Source organism: Ovis canadensis, chromosome 3, assembly GCF_042477335.2.
Source record: "Ovis canadensis isolate MfBH-ARS-UI-01 breed Bighorn chromosome 3, ARS-UI_OviCan_v2, whole genome shotgun sequence".
Classification (NCBI taxonomy): domain Eukaryota; kingdom Metazoa; phylum Chordata; class Mammalia; order Artiodactyla; family Bovidae; genus Ovis; species Ovis canadensis.
In genome coordinates, this window is record NC_091247.1 from 123,647,040 (window position 1) to 123,671,454 (window position 24,415).

The window sequence follows — 24,415 nt, forward strand, 5'->3', positions numbered from 1 at the left end:
AGCACTTGGATGCAGTCTCAAAAACAACAGAATGATCTCTGTTAATTTCTAAGGCAAACCATTCAATATCACAATAATCCAAGTCTATGCCCCAACCGGTAATGCTGAAGAGGCTGAAGGTGAACGGTTCTATGAAGACTTATAAGAACTTCTAGAACTAACACTCAAAAAAAGATGTCCTTTTCATTATAGGAGACTGGAATGCAGAAGTAGGAATTCAAGAAATACCTGGAGTAACCAGGCAAATCTGGCCCTGGAGTACGGAATGAAGCAGGGCAAAGGCTCATAGAGTTTAGCCAAGAGAATGCACTTGGTCACAGCAAACAGGCTCTTCCAACAACACGAGAAGACACTACACATGGACATCACCAGATGGTCAATACAGAAATCAGATTGATTATATCCTTTGCAGCCAAAGATGGAGAAGCTCTATACAGTCAGCAAAAACAAGACTGGGAGCAGACTGTGGCTCAGATCATGAACTCCTTAGTGCCAAATTCAGATTGAAATTGAAGAAAGTAGGGAAAACCCCTAGACCATTCAGGTATGACCTAAATCAAATCCCTTATGATTATACAGTGGAAGTGAGAAATAGATTTAAGGGACTAGATCTGATAGACAAAGTGCCTGAAGAACTATGGATGGAGATTCGTGACATCGTACAGGAGGCAGGGATCAAGACCATACCCAAGAAAAAGAAATGCAAAAAGGCAAAATGGCTGTCTGAGGAGGCCTTACAAATAGCTGTGAAAAGAAGAAAAGCAAAAGCAAAGGAGAAAAGGAAAGATATAAGCATCTGAATGCAGAGTTCCAAAGAATAGCAGGAAGAAATAAGAAAGTCTTCCTCAGTGATCAGTACAAAGAAATAGAGGAAAATAATAGAATGGGAAAGACTAGAGATCTCTTCAAGAAAATTAGGGATACCAAGGGAACATTTCATGCAAAGATGGGCTCGATAAAACAGAAATGGTATAGACCTAACAGAAGCAGAAGATGTTAAGAAGTGGCAAGAATACACAGAAGGACTATACAAGAAAGATCTTCACAACCCAGATAATCATGATGGTGTGACACTCACCTAGAGCCGGACATCCTGGAATGTGAAGCCAAGTGGGCCTCAGGAAGCATCACTTTGAACAAAACTACCAGAGGTGATGGAATTCCAGTTGTTATTTCAGTCCTAAAATGATGCTGTGAAAGTGCTGCACTCATAATGCCAGCAAATCTGGAAAATTCAGCAGTGGCCACAGGACTGGAAAAGGTCAGTTTTCATTCGAATCCCAAAGAAAGGCAATGCCAAAGCATGTTGACAAACTATTGCACAATTGCACTCATCTCACGTGTTAGCAAAGTAATGCTCAAAATTCTCCAAGCCAGGTTTCAACAGTATGTGAATCATGAACTTTCACATATTCCAGCTGGATTTAGAAAAGGCAGAATAACCAGATATCCAACATCCATCAGATCATCAAAAAAGCAACAGAGTTCCAGAAAAGCATCTATTTCTGCTTTATTGACTATGCCAAAGCCTTTGACTGTATGGATCACAACAAACTGTGGAAAATTCTTCAAGAGATGGGAATGCCAGACCACCTACCTGCCTCCTGAGAAATCTGTATGCAGGTCAGGAAGCAACAGTTAGAACTGGACATGGAACAACAGACTGGTTCCAAATCAGGAAAGGAGTATGTCAAGGCTGTATATTGTCACCTTGCCTATTTAACTTATATGCAGTGTACATCAAGAGAGATGCTGGGCTTGATGAAGCACAAGCTGGAATCAAGATTATTGGGAGAAATATCAATAACCTCAGATATGCAGATGACACCATCCTTATGGCAGAAAGTGAAGAAGAACTAGAGAGCCTCTTGATGAAAGTGAAAGAGGAGAGTGAAAAAGTTGGTTTAAAGTTCAACATTCAGAAACCTAAGATTATGGCATCTGGTCCCATCACTTCATGGCAAATAGATGGGCAAGCAATGGAAACAGTGACAGACTTTATTTTTTCTGGGCTCCAAAATCACTGCAAATGGTAACTGTAGCAATGAAATTAAAAGAAGTTGCTCTTTGGAAGAAAAGTTATGACCAACCTAGACAGCTTATTAAAAAGCAGAGTCATTACCTGTCAACAAAATTCTGTCTAGTCAAGGCTATGGTTTTTCCAGTAGTTGTATATGGATGTGAGAGTTGGACTACAGAGAAAGTTGAGTTTTGAAGAATGATGCTTTTGAACTGTGGTGTTGGAGGAGACTCTTGAGAGTCCCTTGGACTGCAAGGAGATCCAACCAGTCCATCCTAAAGAAAGTCAGTCCTGAATATTCATTGGAAGGACTGATGTGGAAGCTGAAACTCCAATACTTTGGCCACCTGATGCAAAGAACTGACTCCTTAGAAAAGACTCTGATGCTGGGAAAGATTGAAGGCAGGAGGAGAAGGGGACAACAGAGGATGAGATGGTTGAATGGCATCACCGATTCAATGGACATGAGTCTGAGTAAACTCTGGGAGTTGGTGATGGACAGGGAGGCCCGGCGTGCTGCAGTCCATGGAGTCGCAAAGAGTCAAACAAGACTGAGCAACTGAATGAACTGAAATGAACTGTGCTCCCTTTATACTTGCCTCAAGAATATTACAACAGTTATCGGGTTGTTCTAGTTAGCTGACTATCTGCTTGGTTAAGGTGTTAGCTCCTTATGGATGGGAACAACAATATATATAACAATGATTACATATATATATATATATTTAATCTTCTCAGCAAGGAGTAGTTTAAGTAATATATAATCAAGTAATCAGGTTTTGACAAATGTTTTTGAATGTGTAAAGAGAGCATATACTCTGTTTCCTCAATTAGACCTATATTCTCTGAGTCAGTTTTCCTCATCTTTTACTGCAGCAAATGATTCTGATAATGGCTCACTGTGGTAAATCTCAGTTCCAAACTTACTTGAGACAAAGTTCAAAGAGTTGAATAGATTTATAGAAAGAACTATGTGGGAATTTTTAAAAATTTGACTTAATTCACATTTTATTAATGGCTGTAGGAATGGTTTCATTACCATTTAATCATGTTTACTCAATGAAAAAAAACCTAATTATTGTATTTTAAAGAGAAAATAACAGATTTCAAATTTATTTTCTATTGAAAAGCAAGGGAAACACGAGAATTAAAAAGCACCTCTGAGATCAATGGACCATAGAATATTAAACATATTATTGTATATTTTTAAATCCTTTAACACTTTTGAAATATCATGTAAGCCAAAGAAAATGTGACTTCAAACAGGGTATGACAAGAAAGTATCCTGTTTGCAACCTCTGTGATACATAAGTTGTGTCAAAAATACAACCCCTTTGGGGCCTGAGGCTCTAACCCCTAAGCCAACATGCCTTTCGGGGTTCAGAAAAGTTCCAACTGAAGCATTCAATTTGGGAATCCACCGCAGCTTATTCTTTTTTAAAAAAGACATATATTTAAGCACGTATTTAAAAAAATCTGCTATGTACTCAAAATAGTTCAAAAGCCAATGTAAGCAGCTCTGTAATCTGCTTCTATTTGTGTTCATCTAGGTCAGGGAATTGTTACCCATTAACTTCAAAAGTAAATTAACTCTTTTGTTTCCTGTGAACTGTTTTAACTCTCCGCAGCCTGACCACTCAGACTTTTATAGACATTTGGTACCTATTGCTTCTAAGTGCATCCCTTGTGAACACTCTCTTATTCTCTATATCACCCTCACTCAGAACTCTGCTCCCTACTCGGGCATTAACACACCAATCTTTGTTAACGTGAGGATGAAGTTATTCAACTTTTCCATGATACACATCTGCTCTCTGCCTGAAAATTCTGTAGTTTCATAAACCCAAAAATGTCTTTATTTATGGAAATTTGATGACATAGCAAGCACTTTGGGAAATCACTTTCTGTCAGGCAAGACTTTGGACATAGCTTAAAGAAGTGATCATTAATTCAAATTCTGTAAAGTACTCTGACAAGTAAGACACATGGGCAATGCAGATATTGTGTGGCAAACTTAAATGTGAAGCCCTCATCCTGGTAGCGCTACAGCTGCTTTATTCCAGAAGATTTTCTGTCCTCCAAGAGAGTAAGAATGGAGCCAAGAATCCCAAATTTCAGTTGCTAAGAAATGAAACATTTTTAAATTGTCGTTGAAATACCAGGTAAGCCAAATTATATAAAAATATTGTGCCTTTGGGACTAGAGGCTCTAACTCCTAGTACAACATGCCTTTTTCAGTTTAGAAAAGTTCCAAGTGAAGCATTCAAGTTGAGGACCCATTGTAGCTCCAGATCAGATTATCCATGAATGAGTGACTGAGTGAAGTCATTCAGTCGTGTCCAACTCTTTGCGACCCCATGGACTGTAACCTACCAGGCTCCTCCATCCATGGGATTTTCCAGGCAAGAGTATTGGAGTGGGTTGCCATTTCCTTCTCCAGGGGATCTTCCCAACCCAGGGATCAAACCCGGGTCTCCCGCATTCCAGGCAGACGCTTTAGCCTCTGAGCCACCAGGAGGGAAGCCCCAGATTATCCATAGCTATTCAGAAATAGGAAGTTTGAAACTTTTGGAAATGTTCAAAGTTTGTTGTAAATGGAAAACAATCCAACTGAAAAAGGCTTTTGTTTCAAAATTTTTAAATAGTAGGTGAGAAACATTTTTCAAAAAAATCAGTGAGGCATAATTAGCATGATCAACTTATCAATTCTCCCAGCCCCTGCTTAAATTGTTATATACAATATTCACTTTTCCCATATGGCTATATTTTAATTGGAAATAAAAGAAATTTAATGTGTTAGGTAATATTCTTAGAAGTTCTTACCCGTTTAATCATCAGTGACATTATTTCTTTTCCTTTTGTAATGTAGTTGATTTACAATGCTGTATTTGTTTCTGCAAAGTGATTCAGCATATATATATATACACACACATTCTTCTTCCTACTCTTTTCATTATAGTTTATCACAGGATATTGAATACAATCCCTGTGCTATACAGTACAACCTTGTTGTGTATCCATTATATATGTGTGTGTATATATGTATATAGTTTTCATCTGCTAAACCTGACCTCCCACTCTCTCCACCCCTCAGCTCCCTCCCCCTTGGCAATCACAGGTCTGTCCTCTGTGTCTGTGTGTCTGTTTCACAGATAAGTTCATTTGTGTCATATTTTAGTTTCCACAGGACTTCCTCGGTGACTCAGATGGTAAAGAATTTGCCTGAAATGCAGGAGATAGAGAGAGTCATACTATATAGTAATGTAATCCTTTGAAAATAAAGGTATACAACTGTAAGAACACTATACATTATTAAGTTTATGTTACCACTCACCTTACACCTATATCTATGGGAGATTGACTGGTATATACATATATTTTGTGCATTCATGACATATCTACTTTTTTCTTTTCCTTCAATATTTCTAGGCTATGCAGTTCATGTATGATTTTTTCAAAATGCTGCAAATCTCCAAAATTTTTTCCCAAAATATGTATTGAAATAATCTGCATACAAGTGGACCCCTCCAGTTCAAATCCATGTTGTTCAGAGCTCTCAGTTCAGTCATTCAGTTGTGTCCTACTCTTTGCAACCCCATGGACTGCAGCACGTGAGGCCTCCCTGTCCAACACCAACTCCCAGAGTTTGCTCAAACTCATGTCTATCAAGTCACTGATGCCATCCATCCATCTCATCCTCTGTTGTCCCCTTCTCCTCCCACCCTCAATCTCTCCCAGTATCAGGGTCTTTTCAAATGAGTCAGCTCTTCACAACAGGTGGCCAAAGTATTGAAATTTCAGCTTCAGCATCAGTCCTTCCAATGAACACCCAGGACTGATCTCCTTTAGGATAGACTGGTTGGATCTCCTTGCAGTCCAAGGGACTTAAGAGTCTTCTCCAACACCACAGTTCAAAAGCATCAGTTCTTCGGCACTCAGCTTTCTTTAGAGTCCAACTCTCACATCCATACATGACCACTGGAAAAACCATAGTTTTGACTATATGGAGCTTTGTCGGCAAAGTAATGTCTCTGGTTTTTAACATGCTGTCTACGTTTATCACAGCTTTTCTTCCAAGAAGCAAGCGTCTTTTAATTTCATGACTGAAGTCACCATCTGCAGTGATTTTGGAGCCCAAGAAAATAAAGTCTGTCACTGTTTCCATTACTTGCCCATCTATTTGCCATGAAGTGATAGGACCAGATGTCATGGTCTTAGTTTTTTGAATGTTGAGCTTTAAACCAACTTTTTCACTCTCCTCTTTCACTTTTAGAAAGAGCCTCTTTCATTCTTCTTCACTTTCTGCCATAAGGGTGGTGTCATCTGCATATCTGAGGTTATTGGTATTTCTCCCAGCAATCTTGATTCCAGCTTGTGCTTCATCCAAACTGGCATTTCACATGATGTACTATGCATATAAGTTAAATCAACAGGGTGACAATATACAGCTTTGATATACTTCTTTCAGATTTGGAACCAGGCCGTTGTTCCATGTCTCATTCTACCTTTTGCATCTCGACCTACATACAGATTTCTCAGGAAGCAGGTCAGGTGGTCTGGTATTCCTATCTTTTCAAGAATTTCAACATTTTGAAATGCACACAATCATTGGCTTTAGTGTATTCAATGAAGCAGAAGTAAATGTTTTTCTGGAACTCTCTTGCTTTTTCTGAGATCCAATGGATGCTGGCAATTTGTCTTCTGGTTCCTCTGCCTTTTCTAAGTCCAGCTTGAACATATGGAAGTTCTTGTTTATGTACTGTTGAAGCCTAGCTTGGAGAAGTTTGAGTATTATTTTGCTAGCGTGTGAGATGAGTGCAGTTGTGTTCAGAGGTCTACTGTATATATTTCTTGAGAAGGTAAAATATCTAGATGTACCCTTATTTGGGGGGCTCAGCATTAAAGAATTCACCTGCAATGCAGGACATGCATGTTCAATCCCTGGGTCGGGAAGATCCCCTGGAGACATGAATAGCAATCCACTCAATTATTCTTGCCTGGGAAATTCCATGGACCGAGGAGTCTGGTGGGCTACAGTCCATGGGGTTGCAGGAGAGTCAGACACAATGTAGTGACTAAACAACAATAACAACAACCCTTATTTTTAACCCATATACTTTTAGAATGTATCCAGATACTAATCCATAAACTTTCAGAAATTTTCTGACTTCCTTACTATTATATACAGTACCTCAATATGTATAAAGTGAAGAAGTGAAGTAAAGTTGCTCAGTCGTGTCCAACTCTTTGCGACCCCAGGGACTGTAGCCTGCCAGGCTCCTCCATCCATGGGATTTTCCAGGCAAGAACGCTGGAGTGGGGTGCCATTTCCTTCTCCAGGGGATCTTCCCAACCCAGGGATCAACCCCGGGTCTTCCCACATTGTAGGCAGATGCTTTTACCTCTCAGCCACCAGGGAAGTCCTTATATGTATAAACGTCTATTATGACATGTGAAAGATTTCAAATGTGGCAATTTAGAGTTTGAGAACAATCCAAGATAAACACAAGACTACAGGACCAAATCTTATCAGCACCACTAGTACATTCACTAGTTGAGCATTTCTTTTTTAAATTCTTTTTTCTATAAATTTTATTTTAAAAAATTCAATATAGCCATTCGTATTTGTTCATGTGTTTAGCATCTTAACAAACACATGAAAAGATGCTCAATCAACATCACTCATTATTAGAGAAATGCAAATCAAAACCACAATGAGGTACCACTTCACACCAGTCAGAATGTCTGCGATCCAAAAATCTGCAAGCAATAAATGCTGGAGAGGGTGTGGAGAAAAGGGAACCCTCCTACACTGTTGGTGGGAATGCAAACTAGTACAGCCACTATGGAGAACAGTGTGGAGATTCCTTAAAAAATTGCAAATAGAACTACCTTATGACCCAGCAATCCCACTGCTGGGCATACACACCAAGGAAACCAGAATGGAAAGAGACACATGTACCCCAATGTTCATCGCAGCACTGTTTATAATAGCCAGGACATGGAAACAACCTAGATGTCCATCAGCAGATGAATGGATAAGAAAGCTGTGGTACATATACACAATGGAGTATTACTCAGCCGTGAAAAAGAATTCATTTGAATCAGTTCTGATGAGATGGATGAAACTGGAGCCAATTATACAGAGTGAAGTAAGCCAGAAAGAAAAACACCAATACAGTATACTAACACATATATATGGAATTTAGGAAGATGGCAATGACGACCCTGTATGCAAGACAGGAAAAAAGACACAGATGTGTATAACGGACTTTTGGACTCAGAGGGAGAGGGAGAGGGTGGGATGATTTGGGAGAATGGCATTCTAACATGTATACTATCATGTAAGAATTGAATCGCCAGTCTATATCTGACGTAGGATACAGCATGCTTGGGGCTGGTGCATGGGGATGACCCAGAGAGATGTTATGGGGAGGGAGGTGGGAGGGGGGTTCATGTTTGGGAATGCATGTAAGAATTAAAGATTTTAAAATTTAAAAAATAAAAAAACTAAAAAAAAATAAAAGAAAATAAATTCAATATAATTGATTTACACTATGATATAAATTTCAGGTATATGACAGGGACTTACAATTTTTATAAGTTATACTTCATTTATAGTTGATATAAAATATATACCTCTTAATCCCTTCCCCTGATCTTGCCTCTCTCTCCTTCCCATTCTCCACTAGTAACTGCTAGTTTATTTTCTATATTTATTTGTTTCTGTTTTGTTTTATTCACTAGTTTGTTTTATATTTTAGATTCCACATATAAGTGATAAAATATAGTATTTGCCTTTCTCTATTTGACTTATTCCTCTCTCTATAGTAACCTCCAAGTCCATCCATGTTATTATATATGGCAAATTTTTATTATTTTTCACAGCTAAATTGTATATATGTACCACATCTTCTTTATTCATTCATCTGTCTATGTACACTTAAATTGCTTCCTTGACTTGGCTATTGTAAATAGTGCTTCTGTGAACATCGGGGTGCCTACATACCTTTTCAAATTAGTATGGAAAACTGCTGTTTTAGATGGTATGGTAAAAGAGGTGCCTTTGGAAGAGTGACACTTGAGCAGAGGCCTGAATGAAGCAAAAAATTAATGACATGAATCTCTTGGAAGGAAGCTTTCTAGCCATATGAGTGGCTCAAATAAGTATATTCATATTATGTATTCTCAGTTGTAGAAAATATAAATTACACACACCTCTTAAAGACTGACAACACATCTGTGGTTTTGTGGTATCCAATGAACCATAGCACTAACTAAAAAAAAACATTTTTATATGATAAAAACTACTTTCTCCCTTGTGTGTATTATGACCATACCTAATGTTATACCCATGGGTCTTAGAATGTTATACCCATGGGTCTTTTAAGACCCATGGTCTTGTCAGTTAGGTGATCAGTACATCTGCAAGATGTCTGCTTCCACTTGATTACAAGGTATTCATTCATATTCTGATGTTGCTGGACTCAGAGCTGTTACAGGCTGATTGACAAACTGTTACTATTCTCAAACTTCTTATACTTCCCTGCAATTAAATCATGTATAAGTCATCTTGAACTATGGGCTCAAATATGTATAAACCTACATAGTTTCTATTTCATATCTTTTTATAGCTTTAATATAAATATACGTGAGTAAGGGAATGGTAATTTGTACTAGTAAATTACAAAACCCCTATTAAATGTCAAGTATTCAATAGACTCTTTACTTACTGTATTCCATTTGCTTATCTTAACAGCTCATGAAATATTATTAGCTCCATTTTGCAAATGAGAACCTAGGATAGATGGAGCTTAAGGAATTTGTACCAGATCATTCAGATTATGACAGATGGAAAGATAATACGAATCCTGAGAAGACTGACTCTTAAATCCTATCTGCTTTCTAGCTTGTTTTCTTCGTAAAACTGAGAGCTGCTTCTAAAGAAAGTAGTCTGCTTGTGCTGCCTCGATGTTCAAGAATTTTGAATGTGTTTTCTACTCTCCACAGGACTAAAACTAAACTTGTTAATACGTTTCACATACCTTCAGAAACTAGTCCTCCACCTGCCCTGCCATAGGCTAGCACTCTTCCTTCATGTGCCATATTCCCAAATACGAAGCACTTTCATTTTCCTCTAAAGTGTCATGTACAGGAAAAGTATTTTTAAAATTATAGTTTCTTTCTTTCCATCTGCTTCATTTCTAGTCACTCAAAGCTCATATTCTCTCTTTATTTGACCTTTTGTATCCCCAGAGGATACAACAAAGTCAAGTATTATTTTAAATAAATAATCATGTAAGAAGGAGATTATATTTTTTCCTCAAAATTTTCCTAAGCTATGCATATTAGGGGAAAACTTGGTATGTTAGGATGTAATTTTAAATATACTTCTTGTGCATCCATTAAATCATGGATGTAATGATTATAATTTTATGTATCATCTTGGAGAGTAGTTTTGGTTGAAATTGATAATTAATTCAGTAAAGTGTAAGTAAGCAGATTGCCCTCTATAGCGTGAGTGAGCCTTGTCTAATCAATTACAGGCCTAATTAAAACAAAAAGAATGGCCTCCCCTGAGCAGGAAGGAGCAAATTCTCCAGCATGCTACTTTTGGAGTTTATTTGTACCATTGGCTTTCCTGAATCTTCATCATTTGGCCTTCAGACTAGAACTGCACCACCAGCTCTCCTGGCTTTTGACCTTCCTGGTCCACACTAGACATCTGCCAGTCTCCATATTCTGTGTAAGCCAGCTGTGTAAGCCAGCTCCATATTTGCTCTCTATAGATAGACAGATAGACAGACAGACATATGTACATATATACATACATCATATTGGTTCTGTTTCTCTACAAAACTCTCATATGATGGACTGTTAGCTGCCGGGACCCAGCGTGAGGAACTCTGCCCGTGGCAAAGGTCATAAGGAAGGAGGCTCGGCATATGCAAAGGCAGGATCGAGCCTCAGGAAACCCCCTGTTCCTGAGCATCTACCCCCAAAACCAGAGTCTGCCTTCTTTACTGTGTTATGCTTTCCACCTAGTCTTCTGACATTAATAGGGGGCTGTCCCCCACCACCTTTTTCTGGAAAAAGTTAGAACTTTTAGATAATAAATCTCCTGAGCATGAGATGAGTGTTTCAATCCCAAAACCCCTCTGATGGCTTTCTAGCCTGCCTGCCAGACTCTTACAGCTGTGCATGTGATTGTTTGCAGCCTCTCAACTGCAAGAGGCACAGGAAGCTTAAAACATCCTTGGAATGTAGGGGCTTCTGAGGAGTCAAAATCATTAGAATAGGACTGATTAAGGGTTTCATTTGTTGAGCCAATACTTGCTGCCAAGTTTTCATATCTTTTATTTGTAGATATATTTGGTATATAGAAAAAACAGGTAGTAGCCCTGGTATAAGCAACGTTAGATCTTTGAGTTAAGTACTTTCTTTGTTTTAACCCACTGTACCTTTGTTCTACAGGAATGTAACTTTATTTAGTACTTTGAGGGTGATGCAGATTAAAGAAAAAACACTTCAAGGGAAAAAGAGTTTTCTGGTTGATAGACATTTATCTAGGAAAAGAGCCATAAAAATGTTAACAGGCCCTTTGGCCAGAAGATAATGTAAACCACCTGAGAACTTTTGTATACAGGAAGGTATGCAAAAAGAAAGCCTGGTCTCAATAAGGGTCAGGACTGCTGCCCCTGCATAACTCTGCATATTCCATTATTTCTTTATGTATAACTTGGGGTATATAAGTGGCTTTTGAAAATAAAACTGTGGGTCTGGCACCGATGCTTGGCTCCCCCATGCTGTTCTTTTCTCCTTTTCTGGCTGAATTCCCATCTGGAGCATGGAGGCTCACCGTGTATATTTATTTGCCCTGGCTTCTAAGACCCACGTGAGAGGGAGCCCAAGGCAGGGCACCCTCCACTATTCAAGGGGGTGCCGGTGGCCTACGTAGATGGTGCAAGTTCCTTGTCTTGGAACTTTATTGGTTTTCCATCTAAACCAAGTTATTAAACCTCTTTTCTCCACTAATTTTCCTACTACATTATTCTTTCCTAATCTCTCTTTGTATTTCTAAATAAATAACTTTTTCCTCGCCAACTCCGTCCCCACTTCAAATTCCCTGGATCCACCGGGGCTGGACCCCAGCAGTTAGCGTTTTGAATTTCCTATGAGTGTGTCTTTTTCAACATAATCTTTTCATGTTTTATCATCTTTGTGATTATAGACTTTCACCAGAGAATCCAAAAACAATAACAAATTTATGAAAAAAGAAAAAGTCACTAACTATTTGAAAATATAGTCAAGAAAGAAAATATAAATCACAATATACTCAACAGTGAGTAAAATTTAACATTTATATAGCCATGGTATTCTGAACACTGAATACTGATTTAACTAAAAATTATGAGTTTTTATTGTGTGAAAGAAAGGGAATAGCAAGAATACAAGGAAACAAAATCTTTACCTGCAATAAAAGTAAATCAATATTTATTATACAAAGACACAAATTAATAAGTAATGATATTAACATGTTACCAAGGAATTTGTAGGTAAATATCATGAGACGACTGAATGAATGAGAAATGATTACTACTGTGGATTAGCAATGGAGACTGTGATTTGCAATATTATGTATTTTTAAGTTGCATTCCATATTACTTTGATAACTATCTTTATACGAAAGCAAAATTGGAGTAGTGAATAGTCAATGAAGAGAAAAATGTAACAGTTTATGAATTCCATAAAAAAAGAAACCTTGGAAAGAAATATTATAATATGCCTGATTCAGCAATTATCTCAAAACTTAATTTTATTGTAATTGCTGAGTGTATGTAAAGGGCACTGTCTAGGCAGAAGCACAATTAAGTGAGTAACTTAGAGTATAACCTCAGGCCCCAGACTCTTCAAGCCAAAAGTACCATAGAGATCATCTGTCTATTTTTCATTGCTCTTTCCAGTTCATCCGTTTTCCCCTTTATCTCACAAACGGGCATAAGATCGAGGTACTACAACTTAGCAAAGGGACATGCCACAGCTGTTGCCTCTCTGACTAGCTTCCAGTTGGTCAAATGGGAGTCACCAAATTTCAGTTCAGTTCAGTTCAGTCACTCAGTCGTGTTCGACTCTTTGCGACCCCATGAATCGCAGCACGCCAGGACTCCCTGTCCATCACCAACTCCCGGAGTTCACTCAGACCCACATCCATTGAGTCCATGATGCCATCCAGTCATCTCATCCTCGGTCGTCCCCTTCTCCTCCTGCCCCCAATCCCTCCCAGCATCATAGTCTTTTCCAATGAGTCAACTCTTCGCATGAGGTGGCCAAAGTACTGGAGTTTCAGCTTGAGCATCATTCCTTCCAAAGAAATCCCAGGGCTGATCTCCTTCAGAATGGACTGATTGGATCTCCTTGCAGTCCAAGGAACTCTCAAGAGTCTTCTCCAACACCACAGTTCAAAAGCATCAATTCTTCGGTGCTCAGCTTTCTTCACAGCCCAACTCTCACATCCATACATGACTACTGGAAAAACCATAGCCTTGACTAGACAGACCTTTGTGGGGCAAAGTAATGTCTCTGCTTTTGAATATGCTGTCTTGGTTGGTCATAACTTTTCTTCCAATGAGTAAGGGTCTTTTAATTTCATGGCTGCCATCACCATCTGCAGTGATTTTGGAGCCCCAAAAGATAAAGTCTGACACTGTTTCCACTGTTTCCCCATCTATTTCCCATGAAGTGATGGGACTGGATGCCATGATCTTCGTTTTCTGAATGTTGAGCTTTAAGCCAACTTTTTCACTCTCCTCTTCCACTTTCATCAAGAGGCTTTTTAGTTCCTCTTCACATTCTGCCATAAGGGTGGTGTCATCTGCATATCTGAGGTTATTGATATTTCTCCCGGCAATCTTGATTCCAGCTTGTGCTTCATCCAGCCCAGCGTTTCTCATAATGTACTCTGCATAGAAGTTAAATAAACAGGGTGACAATATACAGCCTTGACATACTCCTTTTCCTATTTGGAACCAGTCTGTTGTTCCATTTCCAGTTTTAACTGTTGCTTCCTGACTTGCATACAGATTTCTCAGGAGGCAGGTCAGGTGGTCTGGTATTCCCATCTCTTTCAGAATTTTCCACAGTTTCTTGTGATCCACACAGTCAAAGGCTTTGGCATAGTCAATAAAGCAGAAATAGATGTTTTTCTGGAACTCTCTTGCTTTTTCCATGATCCAGAGGATGTTGGCAATTTGATCTCTGGATATTCTGCCTTTTCTAAAATCAGCTTGAACATCTGGAAGTTCACAGTCCACATATTGCTGAAGCCTGGCTTGGAGAATTTTGAGCATTACTTTACTAGCATGTGAGATGAGTGCAATTGTGTGGTAGTTTGAGCATTCTTTGGCATTGCCTTTCTTTGGTATTGGAATGAAAACTGACCTTTTTCAGTCACCAAAGTAGGGAATCTGAATTCTATGAGGAGAAAAGATCATATCTTCTGAGTAATAAAGTGTTAATAAAATTATTGAATTAATGAAGTTATTGAGTTTAAAACAGTTATTGATCTTCTTATTGACTGCATTTGAAGCTATTTTAATATCAACAAATTTAAATTAACTTTAAGAATCTTCTGTAGACTTTCATTGAACTTAGACATTTTAGATCTTTTAAAATGCATGTAATTGAGATCTAATCTTAATGCATTATGGTCAGAAAAGATGCTTGGAATGATTTTGATTTTTTTGAATTTATCAAGTTTAGATTTATGGCCCAGGATGTGATCTATCTTGGAGAAGGTTCCATGAGCACTTGAAAAAAAGGTGAAATTCGTTGTTTTGGGGTGAAATGTCCTATAGATATCAATTAGGTCTAACTGATCTAATGTATCATTTAAAGTTTGCGTTTCTTTGTTAATTTTCTGTTTAGTTGATCTGTCCATAGGTGTGAGTGGGGTATTAAAGTCTCCCACTATTATTGTGTTATTGTTGATTTCCCCTTTCATACTTGTTAGCATTTGTCTTACATATTGTGGTGCTCCTATATTGGGTGCATATATATTTATAATTGTTATATCTTCTTCTTGGATTGTTCCTTTGATCATTATGTAGTGGCCTTCTTTGTCTCTTTTCACAGCCTTTGTTTTAAAGTCTATTTTATCGGATATGAGTATTGCCACTCCTGCTTTCTTTTGGTCTCTATTCACGTGGTATATCTTTTTCCAGCCCTTCACTTTCAGTCTGTATGTGTCCCTTGTTTTGAGATGGGTCTCTTGTAAGCAGCATATAGAGGGGTCTTGTTTTTGTATCCATTCGGCCAGTCTTTGTCTTTTGGTTGGGGCGTTCAACCCATTTACGTTTAAGGTAATTATTGATAAGTATGATCCCGTTGCCATTTACTTTATTGTTTTGGGTTCGGGTTTATACACCCTTTTCGTGTTTCCTGTCTAGAGGATATCCTTTAGAATTTGTTGGAGAGCTGGTTTGGTGGTGCTGAATTCTCTCAGCTTGTGCTTGTCTGTAAAGCTTTTGATTTCTCCTTCATATTTGAATGAGATCCTTGCTGGGTACAGTAATCTGGGCTGTAGGTTATTGTCTTTCATCACTTTAAGTATGTCTTGCCATTCCCTCCTGGCCTGAAGAGTTTCTATTGACAGATCAGCTGTTATCCTTATGGGAATCCCCTTGTGTGTTATTTGTTGTTTTTCCCTTGCTGCTTTTAATATTTATTCTTTGTGTTTGATCTTTGTTAATTTGATTAATATGTATCTTGGGGTGTTTCGCCTTGGGTTTATCCTATTTGGGACTCTCTGTGTTTCTTGGACTTGGGTGATTATTTCCTTCCCCATTTTAGGGAAGTTTTCAACTATTATCTCCTCAAGGATTTTCTCATGATCTTTCTTTCTGTCTTCTTCTTCTGGGACTCCTATAATTCGAATGTTGGAGCGTTTCATATTGTCCTGGAGGTCTCTGAGATTGTCCTCGTTTCTTTTAATTCGTTTTTCTTGTTTCCTCTCTGATTCATTTATTTCTACCATTCTATCTTCTATTTCACTAATCCTATCTTCTGCCTCCGTTATTCTACTATTGGTTGCCTCCAGAGTGTTTCTGATATTCTGCAGCTCAACTCCAGAAAAATAAATGACCCAATCAAAAAATGGGCCAAAGAACTAAATAGACATTTCTCCAAAGAAGACATATGGATGGCTAACAAACACATGAAAAGATGCTCAACATCACTCATTATTAGAGAAATGCAAATCAAAACCACAATGAGGTACCACTTCACACCAGTCAGAATGGCTGCGATCCAAAAATTTGCAGGCAATAAATGCTGGAGAGGGTGTGGAGAAAAGGGAACCCTCCTACACTGTTGGTGGGAATGCAAACTAGTACAGCCACTATGGAGAACAGTGTGGAGATTCCTTAAAAAATTGCAAATAGAACTACCTTATGACCCAGCAATCCCACTGCTGGGCATACACACCGAGGAAACCAGAATTGAAAGAGACACATGTACCCCAATGTTCATCGCAGCACTGTTTATAATAGCCAGGACATGGAAACAACCTAGATGTCCATCAGCAGATGAATGGATAAGAAAGCTGTGGTACATATACACAATGGAGTATTACTCAGCCGTTAAAAAGAATTCATTTGAATCAGTTCTGATGAGATGGATGAAACTGGAGCCGATTATACAGAGTGAAGTAAGCCAGAAAGAAAAACACCAATACAGTATACTAACACATATATATGGAATTTAGGAAGATGGCAATGACGACCCTGTATGCAAGACAGGGAAAGAGACACAGATGTGTATAACGGACTTTTGGACTCAGAGGGAGAGGGAGAGGGTGGGATGATTTGGGAGAATGACATTCTAACATGTATACTATCATGTGAATTGAATCGCCAGTCTATGTCTGACGCAGGATGCAGCATGCTTGGGGCTGGTGCATGGGGATGACCCAGAGGGATGTTGTGGGGAGGGAGGTGGGAGGGGGGTTCATGTTTGGGAACGCATGTAAGAATTAAAGATTTTAAAATTTAAAAAATAAAAAACTAAAAATAAGTAAATAAAAAAAAAGAAAAGTAAAAATAAATAAATAAATAAATAAATAAAATTAAAAAAAAATAAAATGCATGTAGATTAGACAAATTAAGATGAACACTCATAACAGTTAGCATTGTTTTTGTTGCTGAGTCCCTAAGTCGTGTCTGACTCTTTGCAACCCCATGGATTGCAGTATGCCAGGCTTCCCTGTCCTTCACTATCTCCCGGGGTTTGTTCTAACTCATGTCCTTTAAGCCAGTGATGCTATCCAAGCATCTCACCCTCTGTCACACCTTTCTCCTCCTGCCTTCAGTCTTTCCCAGCATCAGGGTCTTTTCCAGGGTGTCAGCTCATCGCATTAAGTGGCCAAAGTATTGGAGTTTCAGCTTCAGCATCAGTCCTTCCAATGAATACTCAGGATTAATTTACTTTAGGATTGACTAGTTTAATCTCCTTGCTGTCCAAGGGACTCTCAGGAGTCTTCTCCATCACACAATTGGAAAGCATCATTTCTTCATCACTCAGCTTTCTTTATGCTCTAGCTTTCACATTCATACATGACTACCATAACCACTGTCCAAGTGATTTTGGAGTCACCCAAAATAAAATTTGTTACTGCCTCCAATTTTTCCCCTTCTGTTTGCCATGAAATGATAGGACCCTATACCGTGATCTTAGTTTTTTTAATATAGAGTTTCTAGCCAGCTTTTTCACTCTCCTCTTTCACCCACATCAAGAGATTCCTCTTCACTTTCTGCCATTAAAGCGGTGTCATCTGCATAGTTGAGGTTGTTGGTATTTTTCCTGTCAATCTTGATCCCAACTTGTGATTCATCCAGCTCAGCATTTAGCATGATGTACTCTGGGTTGGGAAGATCCCCTGGAGAAGGGAAACACTACCCACTCCAGTATTCTGGCCTGGAGAATTCCATGGACTGTATAGTCCATGGGGTCGCAAAGAGTCAGACATGACTGAATAACTTTCACCCTGAATAAAGTTAAATAGTTAACATAGTAGTCTTTATTTTACTCTGGAGTGGGAAATGTTCAGAATTAAGCTCCCAGAAGTATAAGGTGTTTCCTTATCCTAATGATCTGTGAAAGAATTGGACTTGTGGCCATTTTTATCATTAGACTGGAGAACTGGAATGGCCTTTCATTCCCAGAAGCAATTTTTTGTGGTGTGATATCATGGGTACCCACATTTGTAGTGGTAGTCAGCCTTACTAATTCTATAATGACATTGGATGTGTACTTACCAAATGTTTTTGTAGGATTTTAAGCTTATCTTGCCTATCAACAGAGAAATCCTATTTTCCACACTGCCCAACCCCCGGAGAATCCTAAGCAGACTGTACAATTGTGAAATGTGTCCATGGGTCTGCCCACATTCTCAAAGAGTTAGCATAGGCAGAAATGAGGCATCGGATGAAGGCTGGTCAAGGACATTGTATACTCCAGAGCTGAATGTCAGTGGCAGTGAGAAAGTATGACATTGCTAGCTCCAAGATATAAGAATATAGAGAAAAAAATTTCCAGACAGGGTGGAAAAAAAAAAAAAAGAAATACGTTGTTTGTTGAAGGTGCCAATCAGTTTGGAGTTTAGGTGAATAGAATATAATTTTCAATAATTTTTGTGTATAGTGAATATTGAAATTTCCAAAGAAATTTATTATTCATCATCATATTCCAGGTAACAATGATTTTTTTTTTTTTTGGGTGAGAGGTCATCACAGGGCCAAAAGAATTGGAAAGGATAAAAATTGTAAACAGCTGGTTGGTTTCTGTGTGCCAAGAGTGAAGAGATGCCTGACAAGTTGCTTAACTATAAGTCTGGAAGACAAATGTCATAGGTAGTTAACACAGAAGAATTTGAATTAAAGGAATTTATGGAAAATAAGGGAATATGATTTTTTTTGCCTTTTGTAATCATATTGAATAGGAATGACAGAAACATAGATTCCACATGGATTTATTTGGAATGTCTCGAGGGACATTGGCCTTAAACAACATCAGACTTTTTGGAATCATGTATTTTGTAATACTGATGAAAGTAAATGTCTAGACTAAATGACTAAAATTATTAATTATGTAGTTTAAAAATTATAACTATAGCATGAAATAAATTACATAATGTAGCTATAGAAGTAAAACTATGGAATTTTTTTTTATCTTTACCAAAGACCATTGTCTTCCCTCTTATGGATTTTATCTTTTTGACAGTGAAAAGCTTGCAAGATTCCCTGTAGTCATCAGCATAATTCTTTATCTAAGCTCATTAAAGATCTTCTGGGGTTTCATGCAATGTCTTAGAGATTACATTTTGCTCAGGTGTGAACTCAAGGGGAATTCCATACAGAAGGCTGCAACTTTGATTTCTTCACTAGGGAGAATTTGTAAAAGTCATAAATAGCATCATGTAGATTTTACCATATATATACCATACCTTTAATCACTGAATTCCCCATAGCTTTATATTAAGCCATTTGGATTTTGTGGCTACTGTCTGAATTAAGTAGAAATGAGTTGCTTTGCTATAGCAGTCTGAAACTCAGATTGCTGACATGTAATTGCTGGCTATTTTTAGAATCATTGTTCTATGATTTATCTTCTTCTTCTTGCATCATAAGTTGAGCTGTATATGAACTATATTATTGTAGAGAGGAGTCATCCAGTTGACATAAAACAAAGTAAATATATTTTTGCCTCTCCAGCAGTTTTAGAGAATGCATTTTATAAAAGGACAGCAAATTAATCATTAAGACCTATGTCTTAATAAAGTTGTTGCTATATTACATTCTAGTTATTGATGACATATTTTAATCTGGGAAAGGGCAGATGAATTTAGTAAAATGTTATACTGCACACTATAGTAAATTCTAAAATGTTATATTATATACAATATGCTATACAGAATTTATTAAGACGCCAATATTGAGAATACATTTGGCTTAATAATTAGTACCATTTATTGAGCATTAACAGTGTACTTAGAAATATAGCATGCTTTACACATCTAATTTTCCTAGAAATAGCTTTATTAACAGGTTTTTTGGTCTTATTATTGGATGCTTAGTTTATCAGTCAGCATCCCTGCAGAAAATAGATGGCATACTCCAGTGAATAACTGAGATTTGATGAAAGATAAATGACAAGGATGAAGAAACCAAAGAAACAGGATGAAAACCTAGGAATTCAGAGACACGTCCCCTGAGAGGCAAGGACAGCTAGTAGTTGCCTAATCTGGGGATGCTGCTACCTTTGGAAAGGTGTTATGGGACAGCTGTGGCCTTAAGTAGAGAGTACAGCTGCTAGCTACTTGGGTACTTTAAAGGGAATAAATATCCATCGTAATTTTCCTGTCTCATCTGAGTCTCTGAAAGTATTTCCCACTGGCAAAATTCCACAGGGGTAAAGCCAGAGGGCAAGGAATTCCTGATTGGCAATCTGCAGAGGCCAGTCTCCCATAGCACAGAACATTTAAGGAAAGAACTTGAAGCAGATCTGGTAAAGCAAATGGAGAATATGTAGCACCATGTTTTTGGTGCTCTTTCAGGCTCTTTGTTATTACTAGGACACAGAGAAAACGTCTTCAGGCAGGAAGATTGCATCCCACTGGGACAGTACATAAAGGAAACAAAATAAGCAAAATATATAGTATACAAGATAATGGCTATGGAGAAAAACTAGGACATTGAAAGAATAGAGGGAACATAGGAAGTGTAGAAGTTGGGGTAAAAGTTTTAATTTTAAATAAGGTGGCCAAGGAAGGTCTCACCGAGGAAGTGATATTTGAGCAAAGACCTTAAAGAAGAATCTACATGGTCATTTAAGGAAAAAACATTTCAAGCAGAAGGACTAGCAAGCATATATCTCTAGGAGAGAACAGGATACAGGCAAGCCTCATTTTACTGTACTTCATAGATACTGCTTTTTTTTTTTTTTTTTTTTTTTTTTTTTGCAAATTGAAGGTTCATGGCAATCCTGAATTGAGCAAGTTGTTGGCACCATTTTTTTCAGCAGCATTGGCTCACTTTATGTCTTTGTGTCACATTTTGGTGATTTTCACAATATTTCAGAACTTTTCATTAATAGTATACTTGTTATGGTGATCTGTGAGCAGTGGTTTTTGATGTTACTATTGTAATTATTTGGGTACACCATAAATAATACCCATATAGGATGGCCAACATAATTGATAAATGTGTGTGTTCTGACTGCTCCATTTACCAGCTAGCAGTTCATTTATCTTTCACCCTCTCCTCAGACTCCCTGTTCCCTGAGAGATAACAATTTTGAAATTAAGACAATTAGTAACCCTGCAATGGCTTTTAAGTTTCTAAGTGAAAGGAAAAATTGCATATCTTCCAGTTTAAATCAAAAGTTAGAAATGATTAAGCTTAATGAGGAAGGCATTAATGTTGAAAGCTGAGATAGGCCATAAGCTAGGTCTATGGCACTAAACAGTTAGCCAGGTTGTGAATGAAAAGGGAAAGTTTCTGAAGGAGATTAAAAGTGCTACTCCAGTGAACACACAAATGATAAGAAAGCTAGCTTGCATTCTTGATGATATGGAGACAGTTTCTGTTGTCTGGATAGAAGATCAAACCAGCCATAAGATTGTTTTGAGCTGAAGTCTAATCCATAGCAAGTCTTGAATTCCTTTCAATTCTAGGAAGGCTGAGAGAGGTAAGGAATTGCCAGAAGAAAAGTCTGAAGCTAGCATAGGTGTGCTCATGAGCTTTAAGGAGAGAAGCCATCTTAATATCAAAGTACAAGGTGAACCAGAACTGATGTAGAAGCTGCAGCATTTTATCCAGAAGATCTAGCTACGATAATTAATGACAGTGGCTACACTGAAAAGCAGATTTTCAATATAGATGAAATAGTCTTATATTGAAAGAAGATGCCGTCTAGCACTTTCATAGCTAGAGAAGAGAAGTCAATGCCTGGTTTCAGAGCTCCAAAGGACAGGTTGACTAACTTTCTTGTTGGGAGCTAATGTAGCTGGTAACTTTAAATTGAAGCCAATGCTCATCTACCATCCCCACATAAGGCTCTTTTTTGCTAAATCTGCTCTGCCTGTGCTCTCTAAATGGAACAGAAAATCCTGAGTGACAGCTGTTTTCAGCACACTGCTGGGATCTGCTGCTCAGAAAAGTATTCCTTTCAAAATATGACTGCTCGCTGACAATGCACCTGGTTACCCAATAGCTCTCATGGAGAAGGATAATGACATTAATGTTGTTTTCGTGCTGCAAATACAGCATCCATCCTGAAGCCCATGGATCAAGGAGTGATTTCAACTGTCAAGCCTTATTATTTAAGAAATGCATTTCTTAAGGCTATATAGCTGCCGTAGATATTGATTCCTGTGATGGATTTGGGCAAAGTTGAAAATCTCTGGAAAGGATACACCATTCTAGATGCCATTAAGAACATTCGTGATTCATGGGAAAAGAACAAAATATCAATGTTAATAGAAGTTTGGAAGAAGTGTATACCAGGCCTGATGAATGACTTTGAGGGGTTCAAGACTTCAATGGAGGAAGTAACTGCAAGTGTGGTGGATATAGTGAGAAAAAAAGAATTAAAAGTGGAGTCTAAAGATAAGACTGAATTGCTGTGATAGTTCATAATAAAAATTGAATGGATGAGGAGTTGCTTCTTAGACATGAGCAAAGGAAGTGGTTTCTTGAGATGGAAACTTCTCCCGGTGAAGACGTTATGAATATTGTTGAAATGACAAGAGAAAATTTAAAATATTACATAAACTTAGTTTTCAAAGCAGTAGCAGATGTGAGAGGATTTATTCCAGTTTTGAAAGAAGTTCTACTGTGGGTGAAATGCTATCAAAGAGCATTGATGCTACAGCGAAATCATCCGTGAAAGGAAGAGTCAATTAATTCAGCAAACTTTCAGTCCAGTTCAATCTCTCAGTCGTGTCTGATTCTTTGCGACCCCATGAACTGCAGCATGCCAGGCTTCGCTGTCTATTGCAACCCATGGATCTTGCTCAGAGTCATGTCCATTGAGTCAGTGATGCCATCCAACCATCTCATCCTCTGTCATCCCCTTCTCCTCCTGACTTCAATCTTTCCCAGCATCAGGGTCTTTTCTAATGAGTCAATTCTTTGCATCAGGAGGCCAAAGTATTGGAGTTTCAGCTTCAGCATCAGTCCTTCCAATGAATATTCAGGATTGATTTCCTTTAGGACTGACCAGTTTGATCTCCTTGCAGTCCAAGGAACTCTCAAGAGTCTTCTTCAACACCACAGTTCAAAAGCATCAATTCTTCGGCACTCAGATTTCTTTATAGTCCAACTCTCACATCCATACATGCCTACTGGAAAAAACATAGCTTTGACTAGACTGGACATTTGCCGGCAAAATAATGTCTCTGCTTTTTAATATGCTGTCTAGGTTGGTCATCCTTGGAGAAGGAAATGGCAACCCACTCTAGGATTCTTGCCTGGAGATCCCATGGGCAGAGGAGCCTGGCAGCTACAGTCCATGCGGTCGGAAGTCGGACATGACTTAGTGACTAAATCACCACCCCCACCACCAGGTTGGTCATAGCTTTTCTTCCAAGGAACCAGTCTCTTTTAATTTCATGGCTGCAGTCACCATCTGCAGTGATTTGGGAGCCCAAGAAAATAAAGTCTGTCACTGGTTCCACTGTTTCCCCAGCTATTTGCCATGAAGTGATGGGACCAGAGGCCATGGTCTTAGTTTTTCGAATGTTGAGATTTACAGCTTTTTCAGTCTTCTCTTTCACTTTCATCAAGAGACTCTTTAGTTTTTTTTCACTTTCTGCCATAAGGGTGGTGTCATCCGCATATCCGAGGTTATTGATATTTCTCCTGGCAATCTTGATTCCAGCTTGTGCTTCATCCAGTCTGGCATTTCACATGATGTCCTCTGCATATCAGTTAAATAAACAGGGTGACAGTATATAGCCTTGATATACTCTTTTCCCAATTTGGAACCAGTTCGTTGTTCCATGTCCAGTTCTAACGTATTGTATCTTGGCCTTCATACAGATTTCTCAGGAGGCAGGTAAAGTGGTCTGGTATCCCCATCTCTTCAAAAGTTTTGCAGTTTGTTGTGATCCATGCAGTCAAAGGCTTGGTGTAGTCAGTAAAGCAGAAGTAGATATTTTTCTGCAAAGATGTTCACAGCAAACAATGGTTGTTTTATTTTAAGGGATTGCCACCGCCACCCCAACCCTCAGCAACCACTGCCCCGGTCAGCCAGCACCATCCACACTGAGCTGAGACCCCCACTAACAAAAGAGGTTCAGGTGATGCTTAGCACTTTTTAGCAATAGAATTTTTTAACGAA

At 38.3% G+C, this 24,415-nt stretch overlaps 1 pseudogene; it reads left to right on the forward strand.

Annotated features, from left to right (window-relative positions):
* Positions 1-21,395: 21,395 nt before the first annotated feature.
* On the forward strand, positions 21,396-23,021 carry LOC138436299 (tigger transposable element-derived protein 1-like; annotated as a pseudogene).
* The last annotated feature ends 1,394 nt before the right edge of the window (positions 23,022-24,415 follow it).